The 18,413-nt window shown below is 47.5% G+C and overlaps 1 protein-coding gene across 1 annotated transcript in view; it reads right to left on the reverse strand.

Moving 5' to 3' along the window:
- BRINP1 (BMP/retinoic acid inducible neural specific 1) overlaps positions 1 to 17,047 on the reverse strand; it is an 87,474-nt gene extending 70,427 nt beyond the window's left edge. The window contains exon 1 of the mRNA XM_087753171.1: positions 16,679 to 17,047. The gene's annotated coding sequence lies outside the window, so the exon portion shown is untranslated. The remainder of the gene's footprint in view (positions 1 to 16,678) is intronic.
- Between the last annotated feature and the right edge of the window lie 1,366 nt (positions 17,048 to 18,413).

Below are 18,413 nucleotides of genomic sequence, written 5' to 3' on the forward strand. Positions count from 1 at the left end.
TTTGCTCCTCTGTGCATAGCAGAGGGGAATTGCTACCCATGAATTTGCACCATCAAGTCTGTGTAGGTGGTGGTAAAAGTGGGTTGAAAAAAAGGGCAAGGCAAGTGGCAAAAGGGAAGGAGAGAACGGCGGTGCAGAGCGGAGCCTGTAATGAGGCAACTCTATTGATTCTTCATTTCATGGATGAAAATGTCCCCAACGGCTCCTGTGCATTCACTGCAGTTCGATAAGAGATTGAGGGCAGCGGGTCTCGGTACTGAGGTCTGCGCACTGTAGTGCTGCCAGCGCCTGTTTGCAGGGCTGAATGGCAAGAGGACAGAGAGTCCATTTTAATGTATGTGCAGATAACAATATATACAAAGGCAGGGCCGTAATACAAGGCTGTGCATGATGGTGGATGGAGCAGGAGGCAGAGCATGGCTATGCATGACCACCCTCGTTTCCCTTCTCCTCCCTATCATCAGGCTAAAAGAAAGTTTAAACAGGTAGTGATGGCTGCTCTTTCCCATTGCAAAGCTGTCAGCACCCTTCAGGGAGAGGGGTTAGTCCCCACCACCACATGAGCTTCACAGGGGTGAGCATAGCGTTTTGTGCAATGGGAATAAAAAGGAGAAGCATCCCCAATCTTTGGAAGTTTATTTAAAGGAGAAGGGGGGCTTTTCTGTCTGCTTTTCCTCTTAAAGGGACATGCCTCTACCACCAGTCACTGCAGTATGAAATCTGAATTCCCCCATGCAGCTGCTCTAAGTGCACCTCTGCATGCAGATTCGCCTGGTTATCTACCGTTGCTCCAGCTGGCCTGTCACTATAGATTACAGCTTTTTGCTAATAGCGAGTACTGCTGTAGTCTGAGACTTCCATTAAAGGCTGAAGTTTCCACCTCCCCACCACACAAATGGCTCCATCCCAGCCAACATTTCCGTACGCATGGCATCACCTCTTGGGTGGGAAAGGAGCAAAGTGCCTCAATTTGTTTCTGTGTTAGGCAACAATGGAACAAGTTGAAGGCAGAAAAAGATGTTTGAGGATGATAAATTTTGAAAACTGTGGATTATTTACTTGCAAGTTGATCTTATTCCTTGTCATCAGCACATCCATAATATTGCAGCCCCATCCCTCTGTCAGCAACAGTACAACTGAGCACTGAATTACCCCCTGGAAGAGTCCTTGAGGGAAATACTTCATTACTCCAAGCCACACTGTGGAGTCTCTGGAAAGGAGGAATGCTCCTGCAGGGAGAGATTGCCCATCCATGCCAGACACTGCAAATCATTAGCCCTTCATTGCCAGAGGATTTGAAGGCTGCTGACAGATCAAAAAGAATTGGCGTGGACACTTGACCTTTCTCTATTGCCAGGAGGAAATCATTGACCAGGAAGAATAGCACATGCTCTACTAGGCTTTACAAAGGGAGGGAAGAGGGTCTGGAAGAATTCAGAGCTATTTGTAAAACAAACACTGCGGCTTCAGCACAACCTGTGCAGTTGGCCAGCCTTGCCATCACTCATGGGCATGCTGAAGGGGTGAATTCCAGTTTGGCATGTGCCAGGTGCCCTCACAACTCCTCCTGCTCCAAAGGGGACATTCAGAATGAGCCTTTGCCCAGAAGCCTTTCTTGTGGATGCTGAAAGATTCACCCCTTTGCAGGCTGGGAACAGGACAGGACACTCTAAAGTGTAGTTTACAGTTTCATTGGCACAGTGTCCTGGCAAAGGGAATGAGCAGTCCCCTCCACCAGCATGCACACAGCTGACTTCTGCTAGATTTTCCCCACTACTTAATAGATCCCACATGCCTCTGCAGCCTCCCAAAGTGACTCTGTCTGAAAGCAATCCAGAGCAGGCGTCACATTTGTTTCTTCAACAGCCTGACTCCCAGAAAGATCCTGTACAATCAGCTGGCCAAATCCAAATCTGAAAAAACACCTCCATCACTGGTCATGAGTAATTAATTCTGCTTCGACATTCCCCAGGGCACCTAGCAGCTAGTCAGAGCTGCCGGAGAAAGAGACACTGCTGTGGAAAAGGAATAAACAGACTTTGCTCAACTGCAGCCATAGAATTAGATAATAAATAGCTAGCTAGATAAATAATTTTCTGTGAGTGGTAAATAAAATGCAGAACAGGAATACAACTAGCTGGCTTATGCCTGTGAAATCAGAGGTGCTTGGAAGGAGTTTCCAAAGAAAGAAGGGTATTTAGAATCTACTAAGCTCATGCAGACATAGCCTGAAGTGATCTATCATGTCTAATGTGACTGTTTACAATGACAGGCAGCTATTCTTGGACATTTTATTCTTGGTATAATATTCTTGGACCAAAGCAGCTCAAGGAAGCTTCCTCCTAATTTACGTCTACGTTTTCTCCCTCCTCCTGCCTGGATTGCAGGCTAGACATCTTCCTTCCCACAGCATCAACACAGTTTCCCCCCACCAGCTGTTGTGTGCTTGGGCTGTATTCCTCAGAGAGCTATAGGTATCAGCCCAAAATACAGATTCTTCAGCTGCTTCTCCTATCTGACCTTTAAATACCTCTCCTCCCTAAATCCATAAGGTCTGTCCAGATTTGTCCACACAACAGAGGCTCCAGTGACAAAAATGTTATTCTGCAGGACTTGAGGAAATCGGCAGGAGTTCCAGCAGCGTCCCGGATTCAGGTACCAACCCTGTGATGTGCATTGTACCAAGCAGATGGCGGTCTAATCCCTGCCAGCATGCAATGCCCAGTGCGCAGAGAGCACCCGTAACCCCTGTCTGATTGAATATGCTTATCCGCATCTGATTTTACTTGAGCACTAGAAGTCCCTGTGCACAAACTCTCCAGATGAATCAAGTGCGAGACACCCAGATTTGCGGTCCTGTCACAGCAAAGAGGAGAAAACTGCTGGTTCCCCTTTGCCCACACATCTCCCAGTCCTGTAAGTCTTTGCTGTACTTTTGGTCCCTGTGTCCCTGAGGATACAGGTCCCACCTTTCAGATACCCTTATGCTCTTCTCCTTAGGCATTCGGTTTGAACTCTGCTCCCATTGGAGTGAGGGTTTCCAAGCTTGCAGCTGGGTCCTCTGCCTTCCTGCACACCTTCACCTGGAGTCTCAAGTCAGTTCAGATCACTCTTTTCCCTCCCTCTTTGCTACTCTTCTCCTTCACCCACATTGCTCCTTCTTTATCCATTGCAGCGGGCACAGCCAAGACACATTAGTAATCTTCTACAGGAGAAGCAGAGGAGGAGAAAAGAGGAAAGTATGCAAAAATGGAGAGTAAGGAAAGTTGAATTAAAGGAAGAGTAACAAAGAATTGAAGGTGTGAATGAGAAAGTGCAGGAGTAGAAGTACAAGAAAAATCTAATGGGTGAGAACGAGATTTATAATTAATCCACAGTCTAGTGAGAGGGCAGGGGAATGAAAGTCAAGCCTGTAGTCTTCCCTATATGCTTCTGCAACTGATTTACTCTGTGACTTCAGACAAATTTTTTTTCTCCTTTTATCTCCCACTGCTCTGTACCCTTTCAGTATATGTTATTTGAGGTATGAATTGTCTTTAACTGTGTGTAGCATAAAGGAAACTGCAATCATAGGCACTAAAGATGCGAGACGTTATTTTTAACACATACTAAAATTAGGCACAAAAGAGTGCTTGGGGATTGACTGACAATGTTTATTAATTCAGGTTGAATCTGTTAGATAGTCACTATCAAAAAATGGGATGGGAAAAATTTAAAAGAATCAAAGTACATGACTACATTATTTCTTAACTTAATCTTCATATTGAAATGTTTACAAAGCAGATCTAGAAGGAAATGAAAAAAAAACACAAACGAAAGTGAAATAATACAGTTGTGAAAAAAGCTATGCATTTCTGCAAAATTTAGAGTTTTGAAGTGATTTGCTATACTCCTTCCCTTCTAGTCCCACATATAAAAACTCTTTTCATTCTTCTCCCCACCCCAATTATGTTTGAATTGCTAAAATTAATTTTTTACCTTCACTTTTGTTTCAGAAGCAAACCAACAAAAAAAAAAAAAAAAGAAAAACATTATTCGCCTATCCCTACTAGGAATTACAATAACTGTCTGTCAGATCTTCATAACAACATGAGGGATCTCAGCAAGGATGAGTTTCTGTGAGTTTCTTAAGCTGATGACTTCCATAGTCCTCTGCTCTCTTCTAGTTTAAACCTGCATTCAACAGAGAACTCAAAGTAAAATAATTAGATTTACAGAAAAATAAATGAGCAAATCCTTGTATCAAAAATGAGAGAAAAGTTCCCAGGAAATAATCTGAGATAGACTGGATTTACTTTTTTCCATTAGAAATTGCCATCTACTGCTGTTTTATTTTAAGACAGTCACAGCATCCCTTTTTTCCCTCTATTTCTCTGAATTCTTTCTTTTCGCTTCTCTTGGTTCTCCCCCTTTTTTTTTTTTTAAGCACCACTATCTCTAACATGTAACCAAATAGGCATGAGGTCCCTGCAGAAAATTGGAACGTGTGATGTCCAAGTGCATCTGACATTAAGCAAAAAAAAAGCATAGCTCCCTGCAATCAGCCATCCCTGATTCAAACCACCGAAGTGCCCTCTGAATGAGATACAGACACGCAGGGATGGGAACAGCATGGGCTGGGGATCCTGCTCCTCAAGCATCGTCTGGCATACATTTCTGTGTCTGATCTCTCAAGCATAGGACCCTGCTCACCACCACCCACTGGCAATCTCAGTCCCAGAAGTATTTAAGGAAGTATCACCTGCTTAGCTTCCTGCATCCAGGGGATTTAAAGAAAATTAGGCACATATATAGGATTTAGGCATCTAAATATCTCTGGGTGTTTCTACATTGTCAAAGAACTTGGCTCCTGGGTTCCTTAGCCATAGACACTGCATTTTTATTAGTTTGCTTTTGGGATTTCTTCAGAAGGAAACAAGCTTCCATGAAGAAGAAACTCAGTTCTGGGTATATTTTGCTTTATTAACATCAGTTGTGGGCAATATGAGCAAGCACAAGCCCTCCAATGGCTTATTTTCATCTTCCATACTGTCCCAGAAGACACTGCATGCTCAAACACTCTGCACATGCACATGCACATGGGGTATGCAAAATGCATCCTGAGCATCTCGCTACAAAAATACTGCAATACTGAGCTGGAAATCAGCCCTCGTATCCTTTCAAGAGCCTGGAATTTTAAAATTACACCTAAAAATAAAATCCAGAGTGTATCTCAGCTCTCCTGTTGATTTTCCCCAGCTCCAAATCTTATTCACGGAGGTCTGCAGACAAGCAGTAACGCTGCGCAAGGGCAGCAGAGTGTGTATTTGTCCTCAGCCCTTCTGTCCAACTCTATTATGGCACCCGAGGGAGGGTCATGCCCCCAGCATCAAAGGAGTGTCCCCGTTATCTGAAAAACGAAGGGTTTGGGGACTGTACTTCACCGGTCTCAAGGCTCTGTGGAAGAGCTCCCTTGAAGGAGCAGCAGTGAGGAAAAAAAATGCCACGGACAAAATTTGTATCTTCAAACTTGAAAACAAACAAAGTAATGAAAAGCACTGCAGGAGAATCCACTGGTAGGAAGGACTTATCAGCCTCTTTTGCTCTTCTTTTTAATGTAAGCAGCTTTATCATTAATTGCTATTTACTGCAAATGCTGAAGTTGGTAAAAAAGACTAATATGCTGCACCGAAACAGCAATCTTGATTCAGGCTTCTTAAAGCACAATACACATGTGTGTGTGTTCGTGTGTGTGCGCATGTGTGCACATGCACGCTTGCACAGTTCATTGTGCATGTAGTGTAAGTAAAAGCCCCATATCCATGTGCAAGGGAGAGAGAGAGATACAATTAACATATTCTTCCCTTATATATTCCAGTAAAAGGCCAACTTCATTAGTGGTCTTAGGAAATGAGAAGAGAAATTAATTCAGGCCATCGAGCCATTTTGCTGGGGTGGAGGGGAGTTAGATGCAAACCAGTACTGCGTTTGCCCAGCACTGGAAATGTAAAGACTCAGTACTGCTGAATATCAGTCTTTGGGGAGGCTACATTTCCTGAGGACATGGATTGCTGAATTCTTAAAAAATCCAGATTTTTTTCTCATGCCAAACTTGTAGCCAAGTTCCCTGAGTGGTTCACATACACTCTGTGAGCTGGAGGGCTCAGAACCACGGCACTGGCTGTAAGAAATTCAGCTCCTGTGCATGGAAACACATGCATTTAAAAAGCTCTTCTGAAAGATATCAGCCTAAGTGACCTGCCCAAGGTCATATATAACATGTCAGTGACAGCATCGGGATTGAACTGTCTTCCTACGGTGCTGCTTTATTCACACAGTTGTGTTGCATCCCAAAACAGCTGCTGCTCCCAGTCCACTGCTACCTTCCACTCCTTATCGCAGTCTCCTTAGAGACACATCTGTCCTGTGCTCCGTAAACCATAATATACCTATAGTCTTTTATTCACTATCCGTCACCATGCAATTTTATTACAGATCCCTGAATTATCCAGCCTAGTCTACAATCTGCTTATTCCTGCCAGCCATTCTCCCTTTCGACCCTCACCTCACCTTTCAGCCTTGTCAGTGTTTTAAGTCTTCCAGGTACTTGAAATGCAGGGACAATTCTGATTCCCTGGGGGAAATCCAGCAGAATTTCACTGAGGCCAGTCTGCTGGTCTCTCTCTCCCTTTTTTTTTAAACGCAGATGACTGGAAATCAGAAACTAGCACTGGTCTCTGCAGTCGCATTTGAACCAATCCTTCACGAATACTAACTCACAACTGCCATTTTAAAGCTCTGATCCCCGTTCCTGCCATCTATAAAATTTTATTCGCCTCCCTTCTCTGCTCCTTTCATCAGAAATCAATCTTCCAATAATGCAGGTAAACTGCAATCCTACCTCATAGCTATTTTTTTTGTATGCATCTTTCTCATGCATTTTGAAGAATGAAAGCTACCTTGTCCATCCTTCCCCTTTCCAGCCGAGCCTATAAGCACAGTAATCATCACACCTACACAACACCTCGTCGGCAGATTTGCACCTGCCCAGCACATCTCTCTCTTGTTTGCAACCCAGGAATCAAAGGAATCATTTGTCCCGATGTGGCAATTTGTCTCAGCATTCACACACTTGCCTTGCCAATGAACTTTGTGTTCCTACCTGCCAGGTCTCCTCTCCCTCCCTCTCAGCCCCAGTCACGCATCTCTCTCAGAGCTTTATTCCATCTAGAGTATATGCTTTCCTCACAGCCATCAGCTTTTCATCCTTCCCACCTTTCTCAAGGAAACACAGTTTTATTACTTGTCTCAGCCCCAGCGCAGCTGACTGCGGAGGAGTAGTCTCCTCTCGCTCACTTGGTGATGCTTTTAGCCACTGGACCAGTGGCCCTCAGAAAGTTTCACCTGCTGAAGCTGAATACCCATGTAACTGTTTGTATACGACAGCCTGTTCTCTCTTCACCAGAACGGCTGTGTATGGCAACAGGAAAAAAATGGTTGATATGAGAGGCAGAGTATGAAGAAGGGCAGGTTCCTCTTTCATCCCACCAACGTGGTCCCAGTGATGGCAGAAGACCACAGGCTTGATGCAGGATTGTGCCCAGCACATGGCAGACAGGGTGAACCTCCATCTGGGGGGGGCAGACCTTGGGACCCTCTGGTGCATGGGGCTGTGGCACTGGAGAGAAAATGTGGGGAGAGGAGATGGGACGCTAATGGGTTCCTTAATTGATCTCTCTCCACTCTGTCACTCCTGCCAGGCTTGTTCAGTTAAATCTCTAGATGCACTCAGGCATTTATCTCTGATGCAGCCTTCCTGCGTAAGCTTTGGCAAATTCTTTGAGGTGACATTTTACAAACACCTTGGAGGCTGATTTTCCAAGTGTTCAGCATATCCCACTACAGTATTTAAGGCCCTGTTTTCTAAAATGTTCTGTTACCTTACCACCAACTACTTTCAAAATCTGTCAAGGCCAAGCCCGAGCTCCTATTCCTGCAAACTGAAATGCTTCCTCTGGCTCTAATAGGATTTGAATTGATCCTCAAGCCTCGTGCTGCACTTCCTCTGATACAGAGCAGAGGTGATGGCATTCCCTGTTTCTTTTCCTCCTCCTCTGTCAGGACTGCAGGCCCTTGAGGGCAGGGAGCTTGCATCTGTACAGTACCTAGCACTGGGAGACACCAGGCTCATCTGAGCTCTGCACCATCCTGCAAATAATGGTGGTGATAGAGGAAACTGAAGTGTGCAGCTCAGGGTCATTGCCGCTGCTTATAACCACCCATTTTATGTCTTACTTCAATATCTACTGTAATCAGTGAAATTACTTTTGTGGGAGTTGACACAGAAGAAGAGATTGTTGGATTGATATTCTGTCTGGCATTGATGAAAACCTTTTTATAATACCTTAATCCAGCACCCACAGAAGCAATTTGCTAATCTCTTGCTGACTTAGCTTCTAGCGGGATCGACCATATCCAGTCATATTACCTGGCCAACCATATTATGTTCTTTCTATGCAGAGAGAAAATGTCCTTCCTGACCCCAGAAGATGGTCAGCTTTTGCTTTGAAGCATGAGATCTGATTACCATTGTCCTAGATTGCAGAGCTGCAAATGCTATTAATTGCTACGAAGTTATGTAGCCTCTTACACTTCAAATCCATCCAGACTTTTATCTCAGCGACATCCTGCAGCAGGGAATTGTGTAGCTTCACTATACACTGAAGAAAGGACTATTTCCTTTTAATATGCTTAAAAGTTGTGCCCTTTAATTTTGATGTGTCCCCTTGTTCTTGTATCATCAAAGCGTTAAAATGTTTCTGATCACTTTTCATTCTAACCTTCATACCCAAATGTCCCTTCTTACTCCTAGCTTTCCCAGACTAAATAAACTATTATTTCCAGGCTTTCCTTATTTAACTTGTTAATATTTGTAAAGCAATTTAAAATATATTAGTATGGTTCAGTTATAATATCACTTCTATTTTCCATCCTTCCTTTTAATGTCTCAAGTAGCCATCTAATTTGCCATCAATCTCCATTGATTCTCCCTCTGATGATATGTTAGTTTTTATAATATCCCGGGGAATATTTCTTCTGCCTTCCTGACCAGCATTTTGGAACAAAGAAGCTGAACTCCAGTGGATCATAAACATGATTCACTCTGCACTCAGCATGTGTATGGATTAGCTGTTGCTTAGACTTTGATCCTGGAAACGAGTTTCATTATGTCCATGGGTCTGTAATTAAAAATTTGTCTACGTGATTCAGATTACAGGATCAGGCCCTTTGCAGTCAAGATCGCACTGGGTCAGGGACACTTGAGCATATGTGTGAAAGCAAGCCTATATTTTATATTCTTTGAGCAATATCTAAGCACTCGATTACATATCCTGCAGAAGTGGGGCCTGCATGCCATTTAGACAAGGGGTATGAACTGAAGTCTATCCAGTCACAAATAGGGCAGAGATGGACAACGAGAAATAGTTATTCACTCCTTCTCATCCTATAGAAAGTCGGAGACACCCAAGGAAATTATGTTATACCAGATCTAAAAAATCCCAAACAAAATACTTCTGAACACAACCCCTAACTAATTCCATTACTGGAGAATATTATGAAAACCAAAAGCATAAAAGGACTCAATAAAGAAATAGCCATACCCACAAGAGCTATTCCTGGTGACACTGCACATGACAGTCCTGAGACAACTGCTGACTTTGCATGTCCCAAAACAGCTGAAACCTTATCCCAAGATTGATAGCACTCATCCATGCCTTTCTGATTCCTTCAGTGTCCTAGTGTTTTGGTTAGACCACTTTTCAGTTTTTCCCAGTCTTAACAATGCCCGATCCAGCTCCATCACCAAAACATATCACTCCATCCTCCATGCCACTACCAAATACCCTGAGCAACACATCCAGTTCCAATCACTGTATTTATCATCAACTCTTCTCCCCCAAGAAGCAAATAAAAGGGTTGATACACGTGCATCTCTAATGCACAGAAAGGATTTTATCAAAATACTTACAGGAACTCAAATTACTGCTATTAGGTTACTTTAAGCCAGCACCATACAAATATTGTGGGAGAATCCTAACTGGTGGCTTTTCCCTGGCTGATTAGATTTATCTATTTGCTGGCCTAAAATAGGGTACAGCAACTCACTATCATTTTCAAACACTTTATAGTTCTCTTTTAGGAGAGTGAAAATGGCAGATAAACACATCATCAGCATTCTCAGGCATAAAACAGTGAAGCCTGGAGTTGTTTCACAGAAGCAACTCCGAATTTGAACGGCATGACATACGCAATTCTAGAAATAGCTACTGGTCTTAAGGCTCCGTTACATGTATCCTTGCTTCTGCTTTTTATCTCCGTTCACAACTTTAGCACAAACATTATGCTGTCCTTGTTAGCTCTTTCCTTTGACTTTCTCAGCATTTCTCAAGCATTCTTGAGTCTCACCTTGTATCTCCTAAGCTCTTCCTGCTCCCTCAAAACACAGCTTTGATTTTGACTGCAAATCTCCCCCAGTACAGAGTAGTGCAAGAAATGCCTGGAATAACACTAGCATCCTCATATTCTAGGCAAGGAGGTGGTCTGAGCCAGGAGGGACCCACAGCCACATATGCACCCCAGCATATGTCTGAGGGCTTCACTTACCCGCTCACCATCTGTACCTGCTTGAAGAGCAGTCACATGCTGAAAGCAGCCAGGCTGCTCCAGCACTCGTAGCCTGCCTCACTGCTGTTTATTCCACTGATCCCAGGAGTCCAGCTAAAGATTCACACTTACTCGTCCTGATTCTTCTGCCTGCCCTGAATCACCAGCCTCCTCCTTAGGGTCACAGTTCATTTCCTTCCAACCTTCCTTGGTTAGTTTTAGTTTCTTTATACTTTTCTAATTATTGCTCTGAACTATTGAACAAACTTCTATTTATTCTTCTGGTCTTGGCAGCCACACCTGGAATATACTGCCTGCACAAGGCAATGGTTTTAAAGCTCGCCCTCCCTGTCTTCCATCCTGCTTAGCAAGTCAGCATTCACAACTGCAAGGATAAATTACTACAAAGGTCTCCAATGTTAGCAATGTATCTGACAACCTCATACGCAGCTCCAGCAGGGTAAAGAGATGGCTAAATGGGATCAGTTGTGCCGACTCAGGACTTCTGGCCAAAACTGCATCCAAAATCATGATGGACACAGCAGAGTCTAGAGTGCAGGCCAGGTTCTAAATCACGCTCTAAATCAAACCCTAAGAAAGAGATCCTCACTCACCATGAAGCCAGTTAACTCCCCTGGCTTCGACAGGCTGTGATGATTTACAGCAAGTGGTTCCAAGCTTTTCACAGGTACTTGCTGTACAACATATTTTGGCTGTAATATGCATAGATATAAAAGTCCAAGCTGTAAGAAGACCTGTCATAAGGTTCCAGGCTTTATCTTCTATAAACACCAGGTGAAAGAACACACTTTCTATCAGGATATCCATGAGACAGGTCCCAAGCATGAAGAGACTGCAAGAACCAGAGCCACTCTGCTGGAAATCATGCAGTACAGGGGAATGGATAGGAGCGTGAGAGCTCACTCTGCTCCTGTATTCTGTTTTGATTTCCAACAAAAAGCCCTAGAGCAAATTGTTTTTTCTGGAGCTTCTCTTATGTGTGAGAACCTCTCATAGCTTAGTTTGCAAGCTTTTGTGTCATTGCTTGGTATGTGTCAGCCCAGAGCTGGCTCTGTTGTATTTTGTGAACCTCTGGAAGGAAAGATGTCACTGTGATGGCAATACTCCATTGAACAGTGCCCACTGCTAACACACAGAGAGAATTTGTTCTAGGGCTTGAAAACCATACTGGTGCTCCTGGCACCTGAGTTTTTACCTCTGCCCAGCATTTCTATCACCAATATAAACAGTGAACAACAACACTATGTGTCTGGCAAAGGCTATTCACTCTGTCCTCCTCTGAAGGCCACCATTTGAAGCTGTTTTAGATTATTTGCTCCAATCAGTTGCTGCTGCTCTGACTTACTGTTATTTCTATTGCCAGTGTAAGACATGATCCATCAGCAGTGCAACCAGTTGTTTTTCTGAAATAGGAGCAGGGAATCGCGTGTATGAGAGTTCAAGCATTGGGGAATGCTATGTCAACACCCTGAGACATACCATCACCAGAGCCGCAGGGGCATTGGTGCTGCCATGGGTACCACTTTCACTCAGCATTGAGCTCTGAACAGGCCTGTCAGCAGACACAGCAACAGCGTTGTGCATAGCTAAGCTCTGTCAGCTGCGCCTTGTAGGCAACAATAAAATGGATGTAGAGCACATGACCTCGGAAGAACAAATAGCAAAAATAAATAAGCGCCTTTCTCTCTCTCTCCTGTGATGCTGCTTGCAGGTCCTGCCTCAAGGCTGCAAGGAAACAGCTCACTGAACAGGGAGCTGCAAAGGTTTAGACATGTTGTGTTAAACTCCCAACCTTACCACAGAGGGAATCCTGGGCCTGACTCTTAACTCCTTTTCAAAATTACATGTTTATGCCCAATTTATGCCACCGTCACTTAGGATCTGATCCAGCATCCCTGAAGTAAACTTGAGTCCTTCAATTGCCTTCAGCTCAGTCTAAAGCAGCTGCTCCTCTGATTTCTGCTCTTTCTCCCATTCCTCCTTCCTACTAGTCCTAGCACTTTTTCTTCCCTGAAACAGTACAGCTTAGCCCGTCAAGTCAGCAACAGCTATCCTACACCTACACTCAAATCCTGGTGAATGTCACCTCATTTGTCTAGTCCAGCTCTGCCCATGTTTGACTCTCTCCAGACAGCAGAACCCAGTAGATATATCCAGTTCCCCCCTCTGCCCCCCAGGCCTCTCTGCTTGATAATGTTTCCCTTTTCCACACTGATTACAAGCCGCAGCCTGCTGCAGCCGTGTCCAGCCGAGCTCCGGTCCCAAGCAGATCAGCTGGACATGGCAGTGCAGAGGCACAGTGAGCAGGGAAAAACCTCCCCTGGCATCTGAGAACACTGGGGTATCACATATAGCTGGGAGGAGATGCTCTACCCTCACTCAGTTCAGCACCATTTGGTAACTCAGCATCCTGCTCCGAGCGGCAGCCATCTTCGAGGCAAGAAGAAGAAATGCAGGATCAGACCATGATCCCTGGGTCTATTTAGAAGCCAGATCTCTCTGTGCGTGGATATTCTCTCTTTCTGGGAAGCTGCTCTGTGTGGCCTGGAAGGAAATGGGCCAAGGTCCTTATGGTTGTTAAAAATCTCATGATACGTTTGCAAGAGGGATGGTGTAAATCAAACCATAGGGCACAAGCTACCTAACTCCGGGTAATTTATATTCTGCCTCACTAAGTTCATCTCTGCACTTTCAATGCATGAAGTGATTTTTCACTTCCCCTGTAGTATTTGCTGGCACGGAAAAGCTGCTGGGCTCTGTCCCAGAAGTAGCTGCATTTCATCACCGGGTAAAAGATTCCTGCATGTATCGGGCCAGATCCTCAGCAGAACTCCCGTACGCACTAGCGGGTTTGCAGCCGGAAAGGATCCGGCCCAAACCCATTCAGCTGCACCTGGGCTCCTTGGAGAAGAGAGCCCTGTTGTTATTTATCGTCCACCCCCCTCCCGCCCCCGTATTATTATTAGCGCTTGGCTCCAGCTCCGCGAGGCCGGGGCAGGCAGGGGGGGAGGCAGGCGATCCCCGCCGCTCCGCGCCCCGCCGCGCCCGCCCACCGCGCACCGCCGCTGCGTGGAGCCACAGCGCCCCCTCCTGGGGCACGGCGGCGCCGCCCGCCCCGCGGCCGCGGAGGGGCTCCGCGCTGGCGCAGCGGGGCGCGGAGCTGCGCGGCGGCGGAGCGGGGGGAGCTCCCTCCCGCGGGGGGATCTGTGGCGGATCTGTGGCGGGGGTCCCTCCCTGGTTTTCCGTCTACAAATGTCATGCCTCGGGGTGCTTTTGGGGCTCTTCACCCTCATTTCTGAGCTTCAGCGATTTTTTTTAAATAATTTTTTCCTGCCTTCTTAACGTTTCTGCATCAGCGGTAAATACCGCGTCGACACAGAGCCCTGGATAAACTCTAGAAAGCCACATCCATTTCTGGAGGTGGGCAGGGAGACGGGTACGGATGTGCCAGTTCTCAATGGGAGTCAGTTTCTGCAGTGCTTCCCTGAGCAACGCACTCAAAGCAGGCAGTGGGGCTTCTGCCTGAGCAACGGCGGAAGGATTTGGCTTTGAACTATTTCTGTTACACAGACAACAATCATTATTGTCTGCTGGCAGACCCATTCCCACACAGTGTTTAGCATCAGCCTTACACATACTTCCAATGTAGTAAACAGTGGAGGTGAGGAGGGAAAGATATAGACTCTCCATCATCTCTTTTGGGACACCTTTTACCTACAGCAAGCCAATTCACCATACGTTCCTCCTCTGCAAAGTTTTAACACGGACTTCGCTCGGCCTTATTACATTCCTGCTCTTGGAGGGTTGCATAGTCTCCTCACTAGGCCCTATGGAAAGAGGGGAAGGGGAGGAAGGTCAGAGGGGGATGTTGATTAAATACATCTAACACCAGTGACATCATCTCCCCTGCGCATACTATGTCGTTTCTCATCAAAGGGGCTTGCAAAGGCACAGGAGTATTTATGCTCTAAGGATGGGAGCATTTTGCTCTGAACCAGGGTAAGACTGAAGTGGAGCCCTGCACTGTGTGTGTTGTAGCTATGGATGCAAATGTGGTTTTGCTCACATACACACTCGCACACGGACAAAAGCAACATAACTCTGGCAGAGCACTTCCCATACTCACAGAGTCCAGCTCTTGATCAGAGAGGGCATGATGGGTATGGGATTGCCAGTGCTCCCCCCAGCCATTTCCCTGGTGCCCTGCCTGCTGCTTTCCAGTGGTGAAATCATTACTGAGTCCTGGGAACATGCAAAGAGCAGTAAAACAAACGTAGACACACGAAACGTAGTGAGCTTTTTCTGCTGAGTCGCAAAGGGCTTTGGAGTCAGACAAACCCCAAATCAATGCCTGGAACTAACTACAAGGGAGAAGACTACGCTGGAGGAACAAACCACCTACTGAGAGACCTGCAAAGAAGACAGCATGTGTATGCTCATGTGAATGTCTAAATGTTTGATTCACATAATGAGAATACCAATGCAGTTATTTCTGCATGTTACAGTGTGTGTTCTTGTGTAGATCAAGTCTGTGTGTCTGAATGTGGGGGAACTGCGGGGCTGCATAGCTTGAATAGGTGCTTGCATCCATGTGAGAGCGAGACCAAGATGCTGTATTTAAGGATGGGGTGGACTGTGCGAGTTCGACAGCATGTGTTTTGTGTGCTTAGCGTGTCCATGCATGCGAGGGAGACCACGACTGCTTGTCTATGTGGTGTGTGGGAGGGAGAGAGACCAGGTTTGTCTGTCTGTCACTCACAAGCAGATCTGATCAATCTTTTTCCTTTATAAGGAATTAAAGAAAAGATCCTTTCATATTTCTTACACCAAAGCCTCATCTCCTCTTTACTCGCTACCTCCTCCTCTCACCATCCCCCAAATACTTCTTTATAACTCTTGGGAAAGAAGCTTTACTGCCATTAACAAATTATTATTATGCACCCAGATGAGCAGCCAGAGTAAAGCATGAAGGACCCTTCTGTCCTACCTAGTGCAGATGTCAATCACAAGGCTAAAGTCATACATAAGGACTGCCAGCATTTCATCTGCTGCTCATTTCTCTCCATGAAGAGGAGACTGCATCTAAGAAGTGACACCCTCTCCCCTTTCCCACTCCCAAGTAAAAGCACAAGGGGACTTTCCAAAGCCAAAACGCACACTCACACCTACAGCCCTCCTCTCTTTGGATTATCGTTGGGTCTTTAGACCCAGGCTGTACTGGAACTCGCGGATGATGTAATGGCGTGGAGATGCCCTCTGTCCCCCTATTCCCTATGGACTGGAAAAGGCAAAGTTATGCTCCACACCAGCCTCGCAAGCAGCGCTGAGAGCTGAGCCGGGGAAACCAATCTCCTGCGCTGTGGGATACAGCCCCCCCGCCATCGCTGCCCTCTCCCGGCTCTGCCGCTGTCTCCCAGTCCCCACTAGAAGTAAAGGCAATCAGCCCAGTGTGGAATTCAAGGCGACAGACTTTCCTTTTCCTCCGCGATTTGCTTGTCACTTGCGAAAACGGAACAGTGGATTAAGTGGAGATGACACCATCTCCTTGGGGACGGTTCCCCCCCCCCCCTCCGGGATGTACCGGTACTCCGGAATACAGATGGAGCCTGGCTACCTCCCACCCCCACCTCCACCCCCGCCCGCCGCCAGCCCAGCCGAGTCGGGGGATGAACCCTATTGCCGGGCACCCTCCAGGGGCTGCGTCTTTCCCTAGTAAGACCCAGTGTTCCCCGTCTTCCCAGTCCTTCCAGTGCCGGCGAATCTCGGCCCCACGCTCACCACACACAATCTCAAACCGGGCTGCAGGACTTCTGCCATCCAACCCCCCCTCCCCATAACTCCGTGCTGCCCAGGGCGGGGATGCAACGCGGAGGCAACCGTGTGCGCGGCTGGGGGCGGAGAGGTGCCGCGGGGCGCGTTACACAACGCGGCCGAGGCAGGACGGGGGAGCCCGGCCGGCGCCCGCAGCCGGCGCCGGGGCATCGCTGCAGCCGCAGCGCAGCGCTCGCCTTACCTGATGCTAATGTCCCTCTCTGGCGGAGATCTGGTCGCCCGTGGGTTTTATTCGGCTCGGTAGGAACTTGTGGGAGAGCTTCGCTGTCCAGCTCGCATACTGGGTGCTGGGCTGATAATACAGGCGTGAAAATCCTGGGGCTCTAGCAGTCCTTTTCATGCTCAGACAGAAAATCCCCTTCTTTGATCCAGATTGCGGGCATTAAGGGCAGAGGCAAAAAAAAAAAAATATCCTTTTTTTCCCCCTTTCTTTCGCTTTTTCTTTTTTCTTGCTTTTTTCCCCCCCCCCTTCCCTTATTCCTGTGCCCCCCCCCCCCTTCTGCTGTTCAGTTCGTAGCCATCGGGGGAAGGAGCAGAGGCAGCAGGGAGAATGGAGAGGGGGTTAGAAATAAAAATGAAAAGGGCTCCAGGAGGGAAGCGAGAGGCTGGGCTTGCCGCCGGGGGAGGGGCTTGAAGCGGTCTGGAGAGGATGAATGGGGAAGAGGAAAGCAGGGAGGAGCCCCAGCCTGGCCATTTTATTCTAAGAAGTGTTTTGTACATAATTAGGGAAGGGGGAGGGGGGAGCAAAAAGGAGGGACTTAAGCTCTGGCCAGACGGAGCCTGAGCCGTGGGAAGGAAGGATGAGACCGGGAAGGGCCGCTGGACGGGGCTGTGGGGGGATCTAAACTTGTCTGCCCCTCAGACGTGGGGAGGAGGCTGCAGAGGGACTGGTTGCGATTCCAGGCACCCCCCCTCCATCTAATGTCTATTTCTTTCTCCTCACCGGAGCCAGGCAGCACGGGGCTCGCTCCGCCGAGCAGGGAGCTGCTGGGAGGGCGGGGGGAAGCAGGCTGTCCCCCAGCCAGACTCCACACTGGGGGATTCCCATCTCCCCTAGGGGAGGGGGGGGGAAGGATCCGCTCCCTGCCAGCCTCGCCGTGCGGGCGCCGTTCAGCACCGCGGACAGCGCCGGCCCGGCGGGCCGTGGCGGGGCGCACCGGGCCCGGGGCCCCGCACCGCTCCACGCCGCGGCCCGGCCGCGGCGGCTGCTCCCCGCCGGTGCCTCCGCCGGCTCAGCCCTGCCTCCGCGGGCAGCGCCCGGCAGCAGCTGGGAACAGGCTGGGCTGGCGAAAGCCGAGACGAGCCGCCCCAGGAGGCAGCGGGCAGCCGGCTGCGCTCCCGGCGCCTCCTGGCCCGGCTACTCGGCTGGGTCCGCCCGGCAGGGTGGGCGAAAGTCCCACCGCTGGGCTCGGGGAAGGTTTGGGATGGGGAATGGAGATGGGGGGCCTCAAGGGCATGACCCACCCAAAGAAATCTGAGCAGCTCAGCAAAGGCAAGCGAGCATAGGAAGAGCATTTAACAATTCCTGCCATTGTGTGAGGTTTCTAGCCAGGGACCTCGCAGACAGGTAAGTCACTAGCTGTGCTCTGATAACAGAAGGAAAAAAATTCAGCCACCTTGTGCAGGGTATATGGCGCAAGGAGGGCAAGGGGAGTCACCCTCCTTCCATCCCCCTTCTCTGGCTTGCAAGGACATTCTGTCCTTCTCTCACCCATCCCCTGTATCTACAGAACATTGTCTTAAGCTAAATCTTCAGAAAATCTTTCCTAAGCAGAATTAGAAGCTGTTTGGTTAAACTCCAAGCTGTTCAGATAGGGCTGAAGCTTAGCTTATCTCAGTTACAGTGTACCCAAAGCTCCTGAGTTTTACTTTCTTCCAAGTGACTGTTCAGCCACAAAATACACTTCCTGGTAAGC

Source organism: Nipponia nippon, unplaced genomic scaffold (genome assembly GCF_047370975.1).
Source record: "Nipponia nippon isolate SJK-2023a ecotype South Korea unplaced genomic scaffold, ASM4737097v1 scaffold_16, whole genome shotgun sequence".
Lineage (NCBI taxonomy): Eukaryota > Metazoa > Chordata > Aves > Pelecaniformes > Threskiornithidae > Nipponia > Nipponia nippon.